General features: G+C 33.3%; 1 long non-coding RNA gene and 1 pseudogene across 2 annotated transcripts; one reads left to right on the top strand and one right to left on the bottom strand.

Annotated features, from left to right (window-relative positions):
- Positions 1-3,240: 3,240 nt before the first annotated feature.
- Positions 3,241-6,415, bottom strand: LOC148873301 (putative disease resistance protein At1g61300; annotated as a pseudogene). The gene has a single exon (XR_016099365.1). The product of XR_016099365.1 is annotated as a putative disease resistance protein At1g61300 (transcript).
- Positions 6,416-19,957: 13,542 nt separating this feature from the next.
- Positions 19,958-20,852, top strand: LOC148873300 (uncharacterized). Its single transcript, XR_016104667.1, has 2 exons — positions 19,958-20,126; positions 20,661-20,852. It is a non-coding gene; the product is annotated as an uncharacterized LOC148873300 (long non-coding RNA).
- The last annotated feature ends 925 nt before the right edge of the window (positions 20,853-21,777 follow it).

Here is a 21,777-nt window from a genome sequence, read left to right as displayed (position 1 = left end):
TTTGAAAAAATATCTGTTAAATATAGATAGTTTTAAATAATAAATATATATCTGAAAAAATATATATTCTGAAATATATCAGATATATATTTCCAAAAATTAGAAAGTATATTTCAATATAATTGTATATATGTTTTGATTTTAAATATATATTTCCAGAAAAATATATTCTGAAAGATTACATATAATATTAGCACTTTGACTTTATGTGCATTGTGCAAGCTTGGAGTTGGTTGAAACCAAAGTTTCAAGTATCTGAAACGCTATGCGTATTGGAAAGGCAAATATAAGAGACGCATCGGGATACACCTTGGATATGTATGGATACGGATAAAAAATTAAGATACGCATGGAAACACATGTAAATGCTATAAATACTTCAATAAATCATAAATAAACATCAGTATCACTAAATATAAGACATAAATGGGATATTTATACATAGAAATAATATGTTTGTGGGTTTTATGAAAAAAACATATTATAATCAGCATACAGGAACTAAAACATACTATTTAATAAAGTACTCAATTCAGTTCCAATGTATTTGCTTGTTTTATTCTAAAAATTAAATTAAAATAAGATAAGTAAATATGTAATAGCAAAATTGAATGGATTTATGGACGTAACAAGATCAAATAATTATTTTGCATGTTTCATTCTATTTTTTTAAAAAACTACATAATTATTTATTTTTATTCAAATAGTTATTTTGGATGTTTCATTAATTTATTCTAAAAATTAAATTAAAATTAAGAAAAGTAAATATGTAACAGAAAAATTGAATAGATTTATGGACATAATAGATCAAGTAGTTATTTTGCATGTTTCATTCTAATTTTCTAAAAACTGGACAATTATTTATTTTTATCCAAATAATTATTTTGGATGTTTTATTATAAATATTAAATTATAACTAAGAAAAATAAATATGTAACAGAAAAATTGAATAGATTTACGAACATAGTATACCAAGTAACTATTTTGCATGTCTCATTCTAATTTTCTAAAAAGTGAATAGTTATTTATTTTTATTCCAATAATTGTCTTGCTTGTTTTATTCTAAAAATTAAATTAAAATTAAGAAAAATAAATATGTAACAGAAAAATCGAATGGATTTATGGGCAAACTAAATCAAGTAATTATTTTGCATGTTTCATTCTAATTTTCTAGAAACTAAATGATTATTTATTTTTATTTAAATAATTATTTTTCATTTTTTATTCTAAAATTTAAATTAAAATTAAGAAAAGTAAATATGTAAAAGAGAAATTGAATGAATTTATGGACATAATATATCAAGTAATTTATTTGCATGTTTCATTCTAATTTTCTAAAAACTGAATAGTTGTTAATTTTTATTCAAATAATTATTTTGCTTATTTTATTCTAAAAATTAAATTAAAATTAGGAAAAGTAAATATGTAACAGAAAAATCGAATGGATTTTTGGGCATAATAAATCAAGTAATTATTTTGCATTTTTCATTCTAATCTTCTAAAAACTAAATAATTATTTATTTTTGTTCAAATAATTATTTTTCATGTTTTATTCTAAAATTTAAATGAAAACTAAGAAAAGTAAAATGTAACAGAAAATTTGAATGAATTTGATCTATGGATGGTAAATCATCCATAGATCTACAACATACTCAGCCTATAGGGTTAAATTACATAAAATTAAAGAAATTATAAATATTTTTTATTCCAAAAATTAAAAAATATATATAAAAAATTGTTTATAAAAAAATTCAATTGATTTATGGACATGGTAGATCATCCATAGATCTACAACATACTCAGCCTATAGAGTTTGATCATATAAAATTAAAGAATATATATATATATATATTATTCCGAAAATAAGAAAATCAATTATTTAGAAAAAAAAATCAATTGATCTATGGATATGTAGATCAAGATCATCCAGAGATCTCAACATACTCAACCTATAAGGTTAGTATGTTGTAGATCTATCACATAAAATTAAAGAAATTATATATATTTTATTTATTTTGAAAAAAAAAACAATTATTTAGAAAAAAATCAATTGATCTATGGACATGGTAGATCATCCATAGGTATACAACGTAATCAATTTCTATAGGCAGATCCAAAGAGAAACCTAAAACTTTCATTTTTTTTTTCAGATTTTTTGTTATTGTAGAATTTCTTCAAATATTCACAAAAAGTTTCATATAGCAGCAAAGTCAGTGGTATTTTTTGCACACAAGTAGCCAGTCAACATACACAAAGATGTTTTCAAGTATCCAAACTAAAAAAAGAAAAACAAAAACAAAAACATTGGCTGAAAATGTAAAAATTTTGAAAAAGATATCCTATTTTCTCAACAACCTTAAAAAACTTGGTGAATATTTCTATTTTGTAGGTGTTTTGATGGGTTTTTCCTAGATTTGAGTCTCTAGGAATGTGAAGAAAGTTTCTAGAGGGTTTAGGGAAGAAAGAGGGCTTCTGAAATGGATTTAGAAGCCCTCTTTCGAAGGTTGTTTTGTTTGTAACAGTGAATTCATCGCGTATCAGCCGAAACATACTGAAATGGGCCGATACCAGCCCAATACAAAGTTGATACTATTTCGGCACGACAAAAAGAGACAGTAACTTTGAGTTAGGACTGTCTCTCGTATCGGTAAGTCGAAAAACCGATATGTATCGGCCGATACGGGCTAATACGTGACGAAATTTTATACCTTGATTGAAACACAAACTGACCATATCGGTCTTACTTAATAGAGGATTGATCTATAGGCAACCCGACCAGGCCGAAAAACACTAATAAACCAATCCAACCCGACCCGTGATCAACCTCCCTTTCAGCAACTTACGATAAAACTTACGATAAATAATCTTTCGTGGGTCAACGAGAAATCAAATATGGCTGGTTCATATCTCCTGCATTCTTTATGTTGATATACATGGCTAGCTCATAATTTTGTTGATATACAAAATTAGAAAAAAATTAAACAGTAAGACAAAAAAGATCCACAATTTTCTCTCCTAAAATTTATTTCTTCTCTTAAACCCACAAAGTTAATTCAAATTAAATTTGCATAACAGCATGATATTATTTCAAACAAAAGGTAGTATTAAGCAATTAAGAATTTGAGAAAAAAAATGGAGAAAACATTCTTTTGTCACTTGTCTCTGCTACACTGCAATACTCAATTTGTTAGCGGACAAATTGGATTGTTCATATAACTTGAAACAGCAGCAGGGACAAACTGGAGGGATCAATACTCTATTTATATTATATAAGACAGAAAAGAATTAGTGTTTTGCTTTAGGAAAGCTCATATACAAATAGGGATAACAAAAATTAAAAGTCACGATTATCGTCGTCCAAAACTACATTACAAACAATAAAATCGATCATCAGGGTTAATTACTTTATTACCTTGCTGCTACTTTTCTGAGGTGAAATATTGTTGGAAAATGGACTTGCGGATTTCATCATCCCATTCTAGCGCCTCCCACCATTCCTTGCTTCCTTCAATCTTACGCAAACTGCTGTTGTTGGCACTGTTGGAGTCAAATGGGAGCTTCTTCAGCTTTGGACATTCTACCATGTGAATTTCCTTTAGGCACGGAAGAGGCAAGGCACCGGGGTAGATGTCTTCTAATGCCGGTAGATCCCAAAGATATAAAAATTCAAGATTTGAGAATGGTATCAATGTTTCTTCTGCATTTATTATCTTTTTTAGTCTTGGCAGCTTCACTAGCAAAAGCCTTTCAAGCTTGTGAGTATGACGAAGCCAGGTTAGGTCCTCCAACACCATACAATTATTAATTTGAATATATTGAATGTTCTGTAAGCACATGTGCGGCAACTCTATTATCTCTAACTTGGGAAGAAGAACGATCTCGAGTAGTAATATCTCTGGCCTCAAGGCTGACTCTTTCTCTGACCCCTTCTTTGTCTCCATTCTCCAACTAATTTCTCTCAACTTTCCGCATTTGAAAAACGCGAGTGTTTTTAGAAACATATTGTCAAGAGTAGTAGTTATGCGGAAAGAGTTGGCCCTGTAATTCCCAAGACAGAGAGCTGTTGTGTACTTCTGTAACTTGTAGGAATTTGACCAACTTTGGAGACATGTGTCACTGCTAATTGTGACTCGAAAATCAGTTAAGTGTTTTAAGGCTTCAAATACTTCCATCAATCTTGATCTACCTTCCATTTCCCAATCCACAAAATTAGATTCAAGTAGGTCCAAATACTGTAGATCCAACAGCTTTAGGATCCCCTCAACTGAAACCACATGAAGATCTCCTGTTCCATACAAATTCAAGTACCTCAATTTCCTCAAGTTTCCCAACTCGTATGGCAATTCCTTGATATTCGTAAATGAGAGATTGAGGTATTCCAGTTCAACCAATTCAACAATCTCAGTTGGGAACTTTACTTTTCCAAATAAAAAACCAGATAAATCCAAAACTCTAAGAGACTTGGTAGATCGGAGCAAGCTGCTAGTAGGGAATTCCTTACTTGGACCAAAGGCTACTAAGAAGGTTGCAGTCGGAATAAGGTTGGGATACTCTTCATCAGGAGGGACGACCACCTCATCTTTAATTTGCTGCTGCTCTGCCATTTGAAGATAAGGAGGACGTGGAGGTAGCATAAATATCCTGTTGGCGCCCTGCCATTTGAAGATAAGCTTATCCATCAACTCTTCATATCTTACCACCAAATGCTTCTTCTTATCATTCCTTCCATAGTCATTTACAATCCATAATGCCATGTCCCGGATCACATCATGCATCTTTACATAGTTTTTACTTAAAAAATAATCATTCCCACCGGGCTCCAACAAACAGGCTCGTTTTAGAGTTGCAATGATATCATACCCTTCATTCATTGCTTCCCTCATTTCCTCATTTCCTTTTATGAATCCTTCCCCAATCCAATATTCTATGAGACCTTTGATTTCAATATCATAATCTTCGGGAAAGAGGGAGCAATATAAGAAACAAGATTTAACTTTATCATCTGGCAAGGCATCATAGCTATACTTCAAGATAGAAAACACTTTCTCTTCCATACCTGAAAACTTTGCTGGAGATTTCTGCAACACTGTGATAGCGTGTTCCCCCACTCATGACGAGTCCTCTTGCTTGCCATGGCGCGGCCGATGGTGATGAGAGCCAAGGGCAACCCACCACACTCCTTCACAACATCCCTGGCTAGCTGAGGTATGTCTGGATCGCAATTTAGGGTGTCCTCTCCTACCTTCTCTTCAAATAGGTTCCATGCTTCATCATCCCGCAAGCATTCAACTTTGATAATTTTTTTAGCCTCCATTTCTCCACACACCTTTTCAGATCTAGTTGTGAATATCACCTTTGACTTGTTGTTTGATTCAGTGACGGTACTGGGGTGAGGAATTCCAATTTCCTCTAGATCAACTCGTTCCCATACGTCATCCAAGAGGAGCAAAAACTTTTTATTTTTTTGACGACTCAACAACCTGAAAATGTCGGTGGCCTCTGCAACCTGGTCTGTATCGTCTTTTCGTGTAATTCCCAACTGATCACCGATTTTCTTTCGAATCTGTGTCGTGTTTAATTCCCTGGACACAACTATCCAAATCACAGCATCAAAATCACTGTTGTCTGCTGTTTTGAGGAGAAAGTGGTTGTTGATTTTTTTGAGAAGGGTCGTCTTCCCAACTCCCCCTGTACCGTATAGTCCAATGATTCCAGCAGCTTCATCTTCTCTGATGCATTTACACACCTTATCGAACATCAAATCCATGCCTTTAATTGTTGCTGGTAGAGGAACTTCTTCTCCAGTACGTGTCATCCGCCTATAAGCCACTTCACTGGATTTGAAATCGTTGCCTTGGTTGATCAATTCCAGCACATTTGATAGCAATAAAGCCACCTTCTGACCGAGCTTATAGCTTGCACAGCAGTTCTTGGGACAGTAATCTCCAAGACAGTGACAATCCTTAGCAATCCGCTGAGAACACTGATGTAACATATTCTGGGCTTCCCCTTCTTTTTGTTCTACACGATGCAGCCAGCGATTCACTTGATCTGTACGTGTCATTCCCCTCGTCTCTGCTTCCTCCGCTCTTCTCTTCACCTCATTTCGTAAATCCTGCAATTCCTCCAACCGGTCACTCAGAGATCTTTGATTATCTTCCAAGTTGCAGACATAGGTTGAACAGTTAGGCCCTCCAATGCAAGTCCAGCATTGGAAGACAAGATTGCACAACGACATCGGGTCAGCCATGGTGCACTTTGGAGATTCTAACAACTACAAAGAGGAAAGGAAGGAGCGGTTATAAACTTGTAATGGGACTCTAAGACTGAATTGCAGCAAGTTTTCAATAAGTTTGGATGTGCCGATTTGTCTCACCTCTGAACCACAGTCAGGTTGTCGCACAAGTTGAAACTCAACCATAGTTTGTATCATCAGTTGGGTTGTGCAATAATGCAATAACATTTTTTAATTCATTTATTTGTTAATAATATATAATATTTTGAAGATTTTTAGCTTAATTTATTTATACCCTTCAATATATCCAATTGCAATGTGAATTCAATTCGAATCTGATACAAATCCAAAATGTATAAAATCCGATTTGAATTGAAAATATAAGCATTCAAACTTGAATCTACGTATATTGAGGCGATTGGATCCGGGTGCCGCCCTAGCTCTGCCCCCTGTTTTATAGTTGAAACAATTTCTCCCTCATGTGTATTGGTTATAGTCTTATAGACAATGCAAGGCAGCCAAGCTCAACCTACAAATTAGCAGTCCCTCGGTGTTTAAAATTAAATGGTATTAACTAGGAGCAATTCTTTTTACCTATTAATATCTTTACGCTGGTCAGATCCCCCTCGCCCACAAAACCTATAAAATTAAAACCGCCGGATCGATTTTTAAAAAGGAATTCCAGTGGACGGTTGTACATACCAAAGCAAAATAGATGCTTGAATTTTGATTTCAGATCAGTGACTGACTCTAATGTCTGCTCACCAGTTTACTAAAAGGTGTAATTCATTTAATAAAATAGCCAATTGGATTTTTGTAAAATAAAAAAGAAAAGAAAAACACAATCACACCGTCACACGTAAAGCCAAAGTTAAAAAAAAAAAAAAAACAAAAGCAAAAGAGTGTGGGTGGTGACATGTCATGATGGAGACTTTTGGTATGTCTTCTTTGGTTATTCCTCTACAAGTGTCCCAAGTGTCCAGAGACATAAATTTAAACCAAAAGCCCACAAGTGTATCTTCCTTGGTTATTCCCCTACACAGAAGGGTTACTATTGTTTTGATCCAGAGACTAGCACTTGGTATGTCTCAATGGATGTCACATTTGATTAACTTTCTCCCTTTTATGGTTCTTTTTTGGAGAGACATTGTCCAAAGGGGGAGGATTTGTCACAGGTGCTTGTTCTTCCTCTTCCTGTCCTAGTTGAATCTTTAGCTAAGTCTCTTCCTCCTTCAAATGAGTCAAGGGAGGATCAGTCACTTCACTCTTATTCCATTGTTCCTATTCCTCCTCCTTTACCTCATTGCCCTCTTTTTAATCCTAGGTTGTATCAACGACAAAAAACCAAAAATGAGCAAATTGTTTCCCCTCCAACACATGAGCATCATGCACTTCTAGTTACAGATGAGACAACAGGTACTTTTACAGACCTTTTGGAGCCATCCTTCCCAGACATTGATATCCCCATTGCTATTAGGAAAGTAAAAAGAAAGTGTACTGAACATTGCATTTCCAAACACTTTTCTTATAGTTTGCTCTCTCATTCATATTTTTCCTACCTTTCTTTTGTTGCTTCTAACCCAATTCCTATGTCTGTGTCAGAAGCTCTTACTATTCCATAATAGAGGGGATGCTATAAGAACAGAAATTGATGCGTTGCACAAGAATGGCACATGGGAAGTGGTTGATTTGCCTGAAGGGAATGATTTAAAAGGTTGTAAGTGGGTTTTACTATCAAATATCATGTTGATCACACCATTAAAAGGTACAAGGCTAGGCTGGTTGCAAAAGGCTATACACAGAAATATGGGATTGATTATCTGGAGACCTTTTCCCTTGTTGCCAATATGACTTCTGTGAGGGTTCTGCTATCTTCGACTGCACACTCAGACTGGCCACTTTATCAACTGGATGTAAAGAATGCATTTCTGAATGGAGAGTTACATGAGGAGGTTTATATGTCTCTTCCTCCAGGGGTGTATGAAACAGATATGAAAGGAAATGTCTGCAAGTTGAAGAAATCTCTTTATGAACTCAAACAGTCCCCTAGAGCATGGTTTGAAAGGTTTAGGGCTGCCTTAGTTAGCTTTGGATATGTACAGATCATACCCTCTTTGTAAAGAGGAGATGATCATTGGTCGTTTACCTGATTGTGTATGTTGATGATATTATTGTGACTGGTAATGATGTCTCAGGGATTAATGATCTCAAATATTTCATTCATACAGAGTTTGAAATCAAAGATCTGGGAGAATTAAGATACTTTCTTGGCGTATAAATTGCTAGATCAAAGGATGGGATCCTTATCTCTCAGAAAAAGTATGTTCTTGTTTTTCTCTTTGAAACCGGGAAGACGGGTGCTAGACCAGTTGATACTCCTATCGATATGAGCCATAAACTCTCTGCGTTATATGGAATATTGTTAGAAGATAAGGGAGTCTTTCAAAGACTACTTGGAAAACTTCTTTATCTATGCATGACTCGGCCAGACATTGCATATGCTGTCAGTTGCATCAGTCAGTTCATGCATGCTCCCAGGGATACTCACATGGCAACAGAGCGGATTTTGTGTTATTTGAAGGACTCCCCTGGAAAGGGAATTCCATTTCCTAAGCATGGCCATATGAAACTTGAAGCCTACACGGATGCTGACTGGGCCGGAAACATTGATGACAGAAGATCTACCTCTAGGTATTGTAGCTTGGTGGTAGGTAATATTGTCTCTTGGAGAAGCAAGAAACAATCAGTTGTTGCTCGATCTTCAGTCGAAGCAGAATACAGAGTCATGGCTCATGGAGTTTCTGAACTATTGTGGCTTAGATCCTTGATGGAGGAACTGAGTATTGAGCATGATAAGACAATGATGTTATACTGTGATAATCAAGCCGCCATCACCTCTGAAGGACAGTTAGCTGATTTCCTCACCAAGGGCATTCCAAAGACTAAACTTTAGCATGATACTAGCAAGTTTGGCATGGTTGACATCTATGCTCAGTTTGAGGGGGAGTGTAGAGAAGATGGGCCGAATGGCCCATATGCTGTTTATCCTTTTTTATCTTCTATGTTCTTTGTTGTAATGGGCCTTAATCTAGGCTTTATTCTTTCTTATATTATGTCATTTTAATTTTCTGCCCAACTAGGGGCTTCCCTGTAAATTACTAAAGTTTAACATAATGAAATAGAATTAAGGGAGTAAGGGAAGAGATTATGTTCGAAAATCTCTCTCTTTGAACCCAAGTTCTCTCCTCTTGAACTCAAATTTCTACTGCTTTCTTTTGAATTTTTGCAACTTTCTAAACAGTCCTTTCTTTTCAAAAGGTTGTTTTTTTTCTTATTCTTTGAAGAGCCAAAATGGCAACTGAAGTTGAGATATCTTGCCGTAGAAACATTCCTTCACAAAGTTTAGTGCTAATAACTTTGCACAAGAAAAATGGTGAACGAACAAGTTGGAGAAACCTCTACTGCTGCAACATTCTTCATAAATATTATTAACAACTTTTCAACAAAGATCGATGTTCACATTGAGGTCGTTTTGTCTAAGATGCGATTGTTGTCGACGACGACAATGAGCATTAGCAGCAATGGTAGATATTAATATCTAAAATTTTAATAAATGTATTTTCATTTAATGTTGATTTACAGAAAATAATTGTTGTTAATTTAATATGAATAAATATTTTTTTATAAATTTAGTTATGTTAATAATTTATAGTATTTTAAAAATTGTTATTATTTTTATTATTTTTAAATAAAATTTTGATTAACTTTAAATAAATAAAAATAATTAAAATAACTAATATTTTTTATTAATTTCACTAATAATTAACAATTATATAGGAATGACAATGAAGTGGATTCAGGGTAGGGCACTCCATCCTTGTCCCTGGCCCATAGTGAAGACACTCTACCCCAACCTTGCCTCATCCCGAGTGTTAGGCGGGTTCAAGGCAAGGCAACAACTCCTCAATGCCGGACGAGTTTAGGGACAAGGCACCCCACTCCTCATTAAGGATGGAGAATCCTCAAATTTCCCTGCCCCCTCCCTAGTATTGGGCAGGTTCAAGTAAATGTGTAAATCAGGTCGTGGTGGGTTGAGCTATAGGCCAGGCTAGGCCGCAGACTGGACCAAGCCATGAGAGGTCCATTTTAAAAAAAATTAAAAAAGATGTTTAAATTTTTATTTTATATGATTTTTTATCTATACAATTATTTATATATAAATTAGACCTATTCATGGGCCAAGAAGCCCGATGGCCTACCTGGCTTGACCCGTTACTTTTTAGGCTTGAACAAAATTCCAAGCTCGTGGGCTCAAGCTTGGGCCTTCTCAAATAAGCTCGGCCTAATACTATTACATATATAAAAAAAATACTTATGTTATATATAATAAATATAATATATAATACATATATATGTTTCTTAAATTATTAATAAATATCAATTTGCTATTAGGAAATATAAATTAGTTTATTAAATTATTACTAAATTAATATAATGTTAGTTTATAAAAGTACGCTGAAAATAAGACATTTTGTGTACATATCAGGCTTCGAACTCGGACTCGAGCTTCAAGTTTTATATAAGGTCTAGGCTAGGGCTCAAGATCTAGGCCCAATGGTTGGGCCGGGTTATATATATATAACATTTCTGTATATATATTAATAAAAAAAATTATTTAAGTATTATATAATAATATTTACCATAAATGCATATAACTTCCAAGTTGAGCCTATTATGGGTTGTTTAGCTTGGGCCCTATTTGCTAAAGCCATCATTGGACTCCAAAAGTTTGATACCCAATTAGACTTTGAATATGATTATCCCTGATAATGTGTAAGCATTATGTATATCTCAGCTAAACCTAACACAAAAGAAAATAGTTGCTTGACCCTACAAGTTTGTAGATCTAATCGAGTTAGGTTAATTTATAAACGATTTGTTACTTTTTATATTAATTATTGAAATATTGTAAGCTATTAACATATTGTAATTATTAAATTACTATATTTATTTAAAATACAATCATTTCTAAAAAATATCATATTTTTAGAAATATTACTAATTTCTTGGCTAAAACAAATTAAATGTAATTTTCCGGTCATTAAATATAAGTTTTTGGTAATAAAATGTAATTTTATACTATTTATAACATAAATTTTAATTACTATTAATTATAGTTTAAAAATAATTATTGTTAATTATATTACTATTAATAATTAAAATATACTATTTTTTTCTTTATTATTCAGTAATTGTTTTGCAAAAAAATACAATTAATTTAATTATTTAATTGTTTTTAGTATTTTAATTAAGCTTTAGGTTTTTCAGAATTTTTGGGTTTTTAATTAATTTTTAGTGTTTTTTCATTATTATTCAGTAATTTTTGCATATGAGTATTTTTCAATAATTTTCAGTATTTTCATTATTTATTTTTTCATATTAGTCACTAGAAAATTAATTTGCATTTTCTCTTAGTAAAAATAAATTAAGTAACCAAATAAATACCATAGTTAATAAAAATACAACTAATTTCTGGATTGGGTATTTTTTTAATATTTTTTGTTATATTTTAATAATAAAATACCATTAATTATACTTTTTAATTATTTTTAGTAATTACCCTTATTAATATAAAATATTGTTAATTTTAAACATTTTTAATTATTTTTAGTATTTTAATTATGTTTAGGTTTTTTTAAAATTTTTGGATTTTAAAACTTTCAATTAATATTTTTATTAGCATTTATTAAGGTCTCAACTCATAAGTTATCTAATAATATTATTAAAACTATCAATTAATATTTTTATTTTTATATTTCTTATTTTTATTAGCATTTATTAAGTTGGAGTTTTAAGTGGAATTGAAACACATTTTTAATATTTACTAGGTTTTGATAATATTTATTTTTAGTGAAAGCTTAGTGGATTTTTAAATTAATAACTTTTTATTGTTTAACCTCAACCTATTTATATTATTTGAATTAATCATGGTTTTCAAAACCAGACTAGACTGGAAAAACTAGGAACTGGTCAGGTGACTGGTTCCCTTTTACCCCAGAACCATTATTTCGCCAAGAACTGTTGTTTTGGTCAGCAAACCGCTGATTTGGGTGGTCAAACCGTTTGAACCGTCCATCGGTTTTGGAAATTTTCTAATTTTTTTATTTTTTATCAAAATGGACCATTCATTCGGTTTGAACGGTCGAACCATTCGACCCGGGAACTGGACCTCTGATCGGTTCGTTGTCCGATTCAGTTTTAGAAACCTTGATTTATATTATTACTATTCTCTCTCTCTCTCTCTCTCTCTCTTAAATATAATAATAGCATGCATTAAAATAAGACAAAATGGAAAATCCAAAGGTCTCTCTAAGAGCGTGCAACTTTATTAATCTAATAAAGATAAGCAATCATTACTGTTTTATGTTTTTAAAACAAAAGAAAATAAGAAAAAATATAAAAATGGAGAAAATAGATAAATAGCTTCACTCAAAGAAAAAACATGTTGACATGGACCATCCAATTTTGAAATATATATATATAAGTAGATAGATAGATAGATAGATAGATATAGACAAGTATGCTTACATAAGAGGGAGAGGAGAGAGGCTGATGACTAAGAGTTTAAAACTACAGAATTCATGTATCAGTGCATGCATTTGTAAATTGGTAGATCAAGGTCCAATCTGAACCCGAACTCAACCAACCAGATTGGGTTAAGGTTAGGTTGAGTGTTCTAGTGGGTAGGTGTTGGTAGTGTTCTTGTGGGTGCAATAGTATAAAATTTTCAAATTGGGTACAAAGTTTGCATCCCCATCGCTAGGTGACCTAGTTTTTTATAAAGGTGCAACAATATTTAGGCCATATTTGGGAGTGTTTATGTTAAAAATAAGTGCTTATTGAATAAGTGTTTATTCGAATTAGCACTTATTTCATATTGGGTGTTTGGTAGTCTTTTTCTCCAATACATAATCATGTGTGACTATTTTATCCTTCATTTTCTTTCAAATTTTACAAAAGCACTTTTTTGAAAGTGCTTTTATGAGAGCATTTTAATAAAAGAACTTTTATGAAAACACTTATGCGAATGCACTTTTATAAAAATAATTTTACAAAAGTACTTTTACAAATGCAATTTATAAAAGTACATTTATGAAAGCACTTTAATAAAAGCATTTTTATGAAATTACTTTTATAAAAGCACTTTTGCAAAAGCTCTTTTGTGAAAGCAATTTTATAAAATTCAATTAAGGATAATTTTGGAAGAAAAAATTGAACTTATTTTTCAAACACCAAAAAGTGTTTAATGGCACAAATAAACATTCATTTTAAGCACTCGCAAACATGGCCTTAAAACAGTAAACGTCTTGCCTGGCCTAAAATATGGTCTCACACCCTTTGCTAAATCAATAGAAACCTGGTGGTTTGTCCTCCACTTCAAAATTAAACTGGCTTTTCTTGATGAACCCACCGAAATTACTAGTTTTTCCAAATTTATCATTGAGCCAGAGCCTCTCCCTCGGAATTAGTGGTTTTTGGCATTGGAGCCCTTCTGTTATTGTACTCGGAGAGTTTGTAAGGCACTGGGCTTGTGTGTAATGCCTGACTGTTGTGCAAAGTCAGGGCTTAATTTTAGGGATTGGGATTGGGTAAGTTAAACATACAAATAAAGTGCATGGGAAACATTCATTTCATTGATGCTTTTGCATATGGTACATATTTTAGCTAGTACAGCCACTATTGATGCCAATGATTCCGTAAAGAGGATTTATACATTTTGGCGAGGCAGCAGAAAATATTTAAGTATAATATAGTTTTAGCCATTTGGCATTAAGGCTGTGTTTTGTTGCAATGAAAATAATTTTTTATCGATATAAAATTATAGCAGTGCAAATTATTTGAGTGTAAATTCTGGCCTATTTTTATTTCAAACTTAAGCTTATTTTGTTTAATTGCAATACAAATGAAGTAAATTAAGATATGAAACAGATTAAAATAAAACCCAAAACAAAATTAAACGGGAATTTACATTTTTTTTCATTTGTACTCCCATAAATTAGTATTAGTGCAAACAAAATTGTACTGCAACCAAACACAGTCTAAATGTTTCATCCTGTTACTTCTCTAGAGGGTCACATGGTGTATACATTGCTTCTCTTTGATTATCCTTCATTAATGAGTTGTACACTCTTAGTCATGTGTCAACTATAGTGAGGTATTCTATGTAAGATTGCCTCTTTTTGTCATTAGATATTATTAAGCATTATTTGTATCTATTTTTGGTAGGACACTAGTGCAGTTCTATTATGTTTCTTTGGCTTATTCTTTCATATGTGGCCAGTAATATCTTAATCACTGTAATTTTTTTTTATACAGTGTTGTAATACTTTTCGTGCATTTTTTAGGGTATTATGTGCTTGTTTTTCTCTTAGGCATCATGCTCTTACTAAAGGGATGGGACATTCATCATATGGATGGCCGAATTATGTAGAATGACTGGGCGAAATTTCAAATTTTTTTTTCTCATCTGGGAATTATATTCCCAGTTTTAGAAAAACTGTATTTTTCAAGAATCTTTCTTGAAACAAACCAAACCAAATCTGAACTAAAGATTAGGGAGAAGAATTCCTGATATAGAATTCACACAAAGGCTCCTCCCAATGTAGGTGTTCACGTCCAAAGAGAATATCAAATCCCTCATCCATTGAAGATGACACATTTTAGGATGAGGCAGGATTAGCAGAGAAATCGAATTGGGTATGTGGCAACAAGAAGAAGGAGAAAAGATTGAAGAAAATAGTGTGTTTTCTTCAGGAATCCACTCTCCTATTTATAATCTCTTTAGATCAACTTCCTAACCTAATCAGGAAAGAATTCCTTGATCTAAATCTTTATTTGGATCTGGATTATTAAATGAATAAGATCTATCTTATCCTTTTAACCGATCTTAGTTTGATTATAAACCAAATTCGCCCCCTTAATTAATCTAATTAAATACCCAATTAGCTTCCTAACCTAATATGGAAGCTCGCTGAACCCCTGTTTTGTTATAGGAAAAGAAGAAAAGAAAAAGTGGAAGAAGAAGAGGATAAATTAAGTATTTAGCAAGAAGATATGTTGATTAGACACACTTTTAAGTTCTTCCTTATTGGTCTGGATTTTGAAGTCTTTGAGGACTAAATAAATTATGCAGCAATGTTTGTGTTGATTAAATCCTAAAATTAATATTTTAGTTTAAATCCTAAAAGAGATTAGTATGTAAATACAGAAAATGAACATTTTGGTTTAATAATGTTTACTTTGTAATTATAATCTCAAAAACTTAAGACCATAAAAGTATTACACAATGTCCAAAACTTCTTGGCGATTAGGCAAGGCGAGCCTCAAGGGCAGCGCCTTGTCACCTAGACTTGGCCTTGACAACTGTGTCTAAATTCAAATTCAAATTAGATCATGTCAAGAGTGATCTGAGTTTGATCTATTTATAATTGGATTGCATATGGATCCACCTCTATCCAATCAAATATAATCTGATGCCTTGTCACCTAGGCTTCACCTTGACAATTATGTGTCTAAATTCAAATTCAAATTAGATCATGTCAAAAGTGATCTGAATTTGATCGATTTATAATTCGATTGCATATGGATCCACCTCTATCCAATCCAATATAATCCGATTTGGTTCTATTTAAATACATATATTCATATATACAAATTATATTTGTCTAGTATTAATGCTGGTTTGAATATTGTATTTTTAAATGTATATATGTATATATGTACCTAAAATTTATATTGTATCTATTAGCAATGCTGGTTGAATGTTGTATTTTTACTAAATTATGATATGCTAAAGTCTCATGCATGTAATTTTCAATCCATTTTGTTCATGAAGTACAGTATCAAAGTTGTTTCTAGTTATTCTGATAACAATATATGTTTTATTTATTGTTTTTAGTTTAATTTATTTATACTATTTGATATCTCATTGCAATCCAAATTCGATTTGTATCCAAAATATCAATTCGATGGATAAGATTCAATTTGAAATTGAATATAAACAAATCCAATTTGGATTTACCTATATCTGTTTTTTTTTTTTTTGAAAAATAATAGAACTTATTCTGTTGCTGGGACTATATCTGATTCGATTGGATCTGTTTGAAGCCCTAGGTTGAAGCAACTGAAAAAGGCAAGTTCTGAAAACTGTCCGTTATATTTGACTTGAATGTCAATTTGGAAAGGCCCCTAGTTCTTTGGTAATTGGTTAAAACTTTGCTCAGATTGACACTGCCATGCTCAAATTTATGTAATAGATTATATATGTTAATATAGTGAATTGGATGGATGGGAGTTCTTTTCTTCAACTCCACTTTTTTCCTATTTCTTTTTTTTTCGTTTTTTTTTTTTTTTGGTGGGTGGGTGGGGGGGGGGGGGGCACGGAGATGGGGGTGTAATACCTTGTCTATCTAGTAGAATTGAATGGGCAGAACACTGACCAATGGCTTAAGAACCCAGATATCTAGCTTCAATGGATAATCATACTTTATAGGATGGTTGAAGGAGTTGTGAAGTGGTCCCTGGAGATTATGCCACCATGTCAGACTTCAGAGGCAAGAGATCTTTGTTATCCAGTGTGACCCCTGCATTCCTGTTTATAGTTCCAGTTGATTCATTAGTAAATAGCTTTGAGTATTGAGTAGTCATCATTAATAGAGCTCTCATTGTCAACTTGAGGAAGTTTTTTGTAGATAGGGGTCTTAACTGTTGCCTTGGAATCATTATTTTAATGAGTCTTGGTGGAATTTCTGTATGCCACATCTTTAACTCGATACACTTCTACGATATTTTGTTTGGAAAATGTAAGGCAAATTTATTCAAACAGAAAAGGAGAGGAATACAACAAAACCCAGACCAAAAAAACAGCCTGGGATAAAATCAGATTAGACTCCACCAAGACGGAGAACAACTGCAGGAATGGTCTTTCACACCAATTTTCCTTTACTGTTGAGGCCTTTAAATCTCCAACAGCAGAGCAAGTCCTTGATTGATCTTGGCATAACCCAATTAATGCCCAGAACTTTCAGGAAATGTCCCCACACCAGGGAGGAAGCTGGGCAGTGAATGCACAGGTGATTTGTAGTTTCTGGGGTAGAACCACACAGACCACAAGAAGGGTCCGGAATCTGAATGCCACGTCTCTCCAGGTTATCTCTAGTAAAAAATTTACCAAAGGCCATTGTCCAAACAAGAAAATTAGAGTTGGAGGGACTTGTTGGACTCCAAGTCTGATTGGCAGGAAAATCCGAAGGACCTGAACTTTTTAGCTTGAGAGACAAGGACATAACAGAGAAACAACCATCTGAATTCCATTTCCAGCTCCTTTCATGCTCCAAATTTATATCTATCCTCTGATTTTGAAGCAACCCCATCAGCTCCAGAGTTTCTTCCAGCTCCCAATCAGACAAGCTTCTCTTGCAGGGGGGTCCAGATAATGGTTCCTCCAGAAGCCACTGAGGAGTCTTGGTTAACAGCACATTGGAAAAGGAGAGGGAAAGATTCTTCCATAGGGCCTTCCAAAACTTTATTCTATCTCTTTTGTCAACCTTAAGACTGATCTCTTCAAAAAGGGTAGGAAGAGGATCCCTCGATCTCTAAATGTCCCACTCCACCCCATAATTAACAGCCACGAGGTTTCTGAAGGAAGGGGAAATCCATCATATGGATGGCCGAACCATGCATGGTGGATGGGCAAAATTTCAAAAATTTATTTTCTCCTTACCGGGGAATCGTATTTCCAATTTTAAAAAATTACATTTTTTAATGATCGTTCTTGCACCAAATTGTACCAAATCTGAAACCAAAAGAAAAGGAGAGCAATACCTAATACGAAATCCACATGTTTAGCTCCCAAAGTATGTGTTCACACCCAAAGAGGGTACCAAAACCCGCTTCTACTGAAGATGACGCAGCTTGAGATGAAGTAGGATAAGCAATGCAGTCCTTAAGCAAAAAATGCAATCCAACAACTTGGATCGAGAAAGGGAGTGTGAGCATGAAATCTGATCCGAGTTTCTAGCAAAATCAGAGGTAGGAACTGATCTCTATTAGTCCAAGAAACTGGAGATCGAATTGGGGTTAAGGCGGCAAGAACAAAGGGAGACAACTGAGAACAGAAAGGTGAATCCTAAAGCAGTTCACCCCCTCTCTATTTATAAGCCTTAAAGATCAGTTTCTCCTAATCCACTTAGGAGTTTCCTAATCCAAATCTTCATTTGGATTTGTACTCCTTAAGTGGATAAGAGTTATCCTCTTATTCCATTGTTGATCTAAGCCCATATCCAAGCACAAATTCACCCAAGTCACATGATTGCTTAAACTGTAATGTGACTTCTTAACTAATCTAAGCAATCATTTGACTTCTTAATTAATCTAGTTAATTATGGGTCTTGGGCCCATTAAGCATACAAGCTCACTTTTGTTGGTTAATTTGGCTCTCTTTGTATGGCATGTGACCCTAATATTGAACTTCACAAAATCCATATGGGTTCAACCTAGTTTCTGTGACAAAGCCTGGCCGAATTCACTATTAAACATAGTGAGCCCCTGAGTTCATCAGCATGGGCTCTTAATGGGCCCGACATTTATACTAAATGGTCCTTGAGTCCACCTATCTTATGAAGGTCCAAGGACAATGGTCTTAAGTGAGATTAGCCCATTAGGTATAAAAGCCCTAAATGGTCTTACACTTGACCTCTCAACCCTTAATGATCAAACACTACCAGACAAGAGAGGACCTCTCCCTCGGTTGCAAGGTACAGTGTTGCACTCTTTGCTCGGATGGATCCCGGGAATTAAAACTTTTTGCAAACTTTTTTCATAAAATATAATATATATTTTTTCATATAAATATATTTTTGCAAAACAAATATCAAATAAGTTTGAAGTAGTTTTAGGTTTCCATCAGAGAAAGTGCAGTCCCCGGTCATTCATATTGTTTGACAAAGGGGCTGGTCTTGTCACTATGATCACCCACTCAAGTGAATTCTCAGACTGCCCCAACATGTCAAGGTTTTGATTCCCTCTAAAGATCTCACGGATTGGCATATCAAAGACAACCCAATCCACACACAGTGCAGTACCATAATTGTGAACCATGGTGCCATGTAATTCCTACTTATTGGTCTAAACTTGGCCCAATGAAAGGTTTTAGAAGGGATTGCATTTTGTTGAGCCTCCTTTTGTCTATTTGCTTCATTTATTTTAAGGGATTTAATAGCCACATCTTTCAAAACTAGTTAAATATTTATTGAAGTTGGTGGAGACGAGGTTAATCCATTTTCAAGATCAAATTCTTGCGTATTTCGGAAGAATTGATTCTACAACTTCTGTAGCAATTGAACAAAATCATTTGTGAACCTTCTTTTGTTGTGTAGCCTGTAGAATGATATATATATTGTATATGCATAAAAGTGAAGGCCATGTGATCTTTGGTGTCTGCATCCTTTTTTTTCATGTGTTAATGTAATACCTTCTTCGATTCTTCAAATTTTAAATGCTCTGTGCAAAATTAATACCGGATGTACTTGTTATGTAAGGCATATGAATGCGATGGGTTGATCTTGGTATATTCTTATTTATCAAAAAAAAAAAAAAGGAAATCTATAATCTCTTTTAATGGTGTAAATTATCTCCTTTTGCAATTGCAGATTACTTACGCTGGTGCAGTATTAGAAGTATGCATGAGGAAACTAGTATTCTACCCTGAAATTGTGGGCTTCATTGAGGAAGAGAAAGATCAATTCCCCTCTGTCAAAGTTCAATATGTTTTCAATTCTCCACCCAAACTCGTCATGTTGGCTCATGATGGTCAACATAAGGAAACCGTTAGGTAGGTTTGTCATGTCTTCTAGCTGGTTTACTTCATTAAATGTTGACACAAAATGGGCCATCTGGACTGCTGAAAATTGGCTTATGGCATTTAGTGGAAGGCCTCCTCTGTTTGGGCCCTGTTCATTAACCTTCAGGAGGGCTTTCTTGGCAATCCAAAAACAAGCAGCATAGCCCTTTGTTTAAAAAAATCAATCATGGAATTGATAAAGCCAACTTTGTTTTTTCCTACTCATCCATGGTAAAGCAAACTACAATCTAGTTGTTTTATCTATTATAATTTTCCATACAATGTAGTCTGCTAAAATTGATGATGCAAATATATTTGATCGTCCAAACGTTAACCTTGTTGCTATTTTCTTGCCTTTTAATCCCCTTTTTATATGTGGCTTTAGACCTTTAGTTCAGGAGTTCAGGTGGTTCCACTAGTTTTCATATTTCACTCATTTTTTTTCTTTTTTTCTTTTTTTTGTATGTTTTAAAGCTATAGTTTATTTCATTTTACTTATATTGCCTTGGTTTATCTTATTTGCAGAGTTGACAACTGGAAACGTGAACATTTGCTGCACTTCCTAAGAGAGAAGGTCAACCCTAGTTCATCTGCAATTTGAGACCAGATCAAATTAAGCCTTGTTTATCTGCAATTTTAATTCTCTTCGTTCTGCTTGATCTTATTATTAATAATTTTTTGGGGGTTTCATTTTAAATGGAAAATCACCTCAGCTCTTAATTAAGATATATAGATCAAAACTCAAAAGCAGTGGACTTCCATATTAGAAAGGCGAGAGGAAAATTCGTGCCTACAGTTTGAAGTTAATGTTGCCAGTTCCTTAATTGACTACTAGGAGTAGACATGATCTTGAAGACTCACCTAAATTTGATATCATTGCTCGTTAGTAAGCAATACTGGATTTGAAAATTGTGGAACCTTTAACTAGGGCTGTTCGCATATAAATCCAAACCGGTCAAACTGATCAACCTGGCCCGGCCCAACCTTAGTTCGTTGGTTTTTTTTCACTGCGGTCGGTTTTGGGTTGCAAAGATAATTAAACCGATAATTTGGTTTGATTTCGGTTTTTATTTGTGAAAACCGAATTGAAACAAACCGAGTTATTTGAAAAAATATATGTTAAATATAGATAGTTTTAAATAATAAATATATATCTGAAAAAATATATATATTGTGAAATATATCAGATATATATTTTCATAAATTAGAAAGTATATTCCAATATATTTGTATATATGTTTTGATTTTAAATATATATTTTCAGAAAATATATTCTGAAAGGTTACATATAATATTAGTACTTTGACATTACGTGCATTGTGCGAACTTGCAGTTGGTTGAAATCAATGTTCAAAGTATCGGAAACGCTATGCGTATTGGAAATGCAAATTTAAGAGATGTGTCAGGATATGCTTTGGATACGGACGAAAAATTAAGATATGTATGGAAACACATGTAAATTCTATAAATACTTCAATAAATCATAAATAAACATCAGTATCACTAAATATAAGATATAAATGGGATATTTATACATAGAAACAATATGTTGTGGGTTTTATGAAAAAAACATAATCAACATACGGTAACTAAAACGTACTATTTAATAAAGTACACTCAATTTAGTTCCAATGTGTTTGCT

The sequence above is a fragment of the Nelumbo lutea genome, chromosome 1, assembly GCF_056320005.1.
Source record: "Nelumbo lutea isolate HS-2025 chromosome 1, American lotus-T2T, whole genome shotgun sequence".
Taxonomy (NCBI): Eukaryota; Viridiplantae; Streptophyta; class Magnoliopsida; order Proteales; family Nelumbonaceae; genus Nelumbo; species Nelumbo lutea.
Note: the sequence above shows the minus strand (reverse complement) of the source record. Positions and strands in the feature narration are given on the sequence as shown.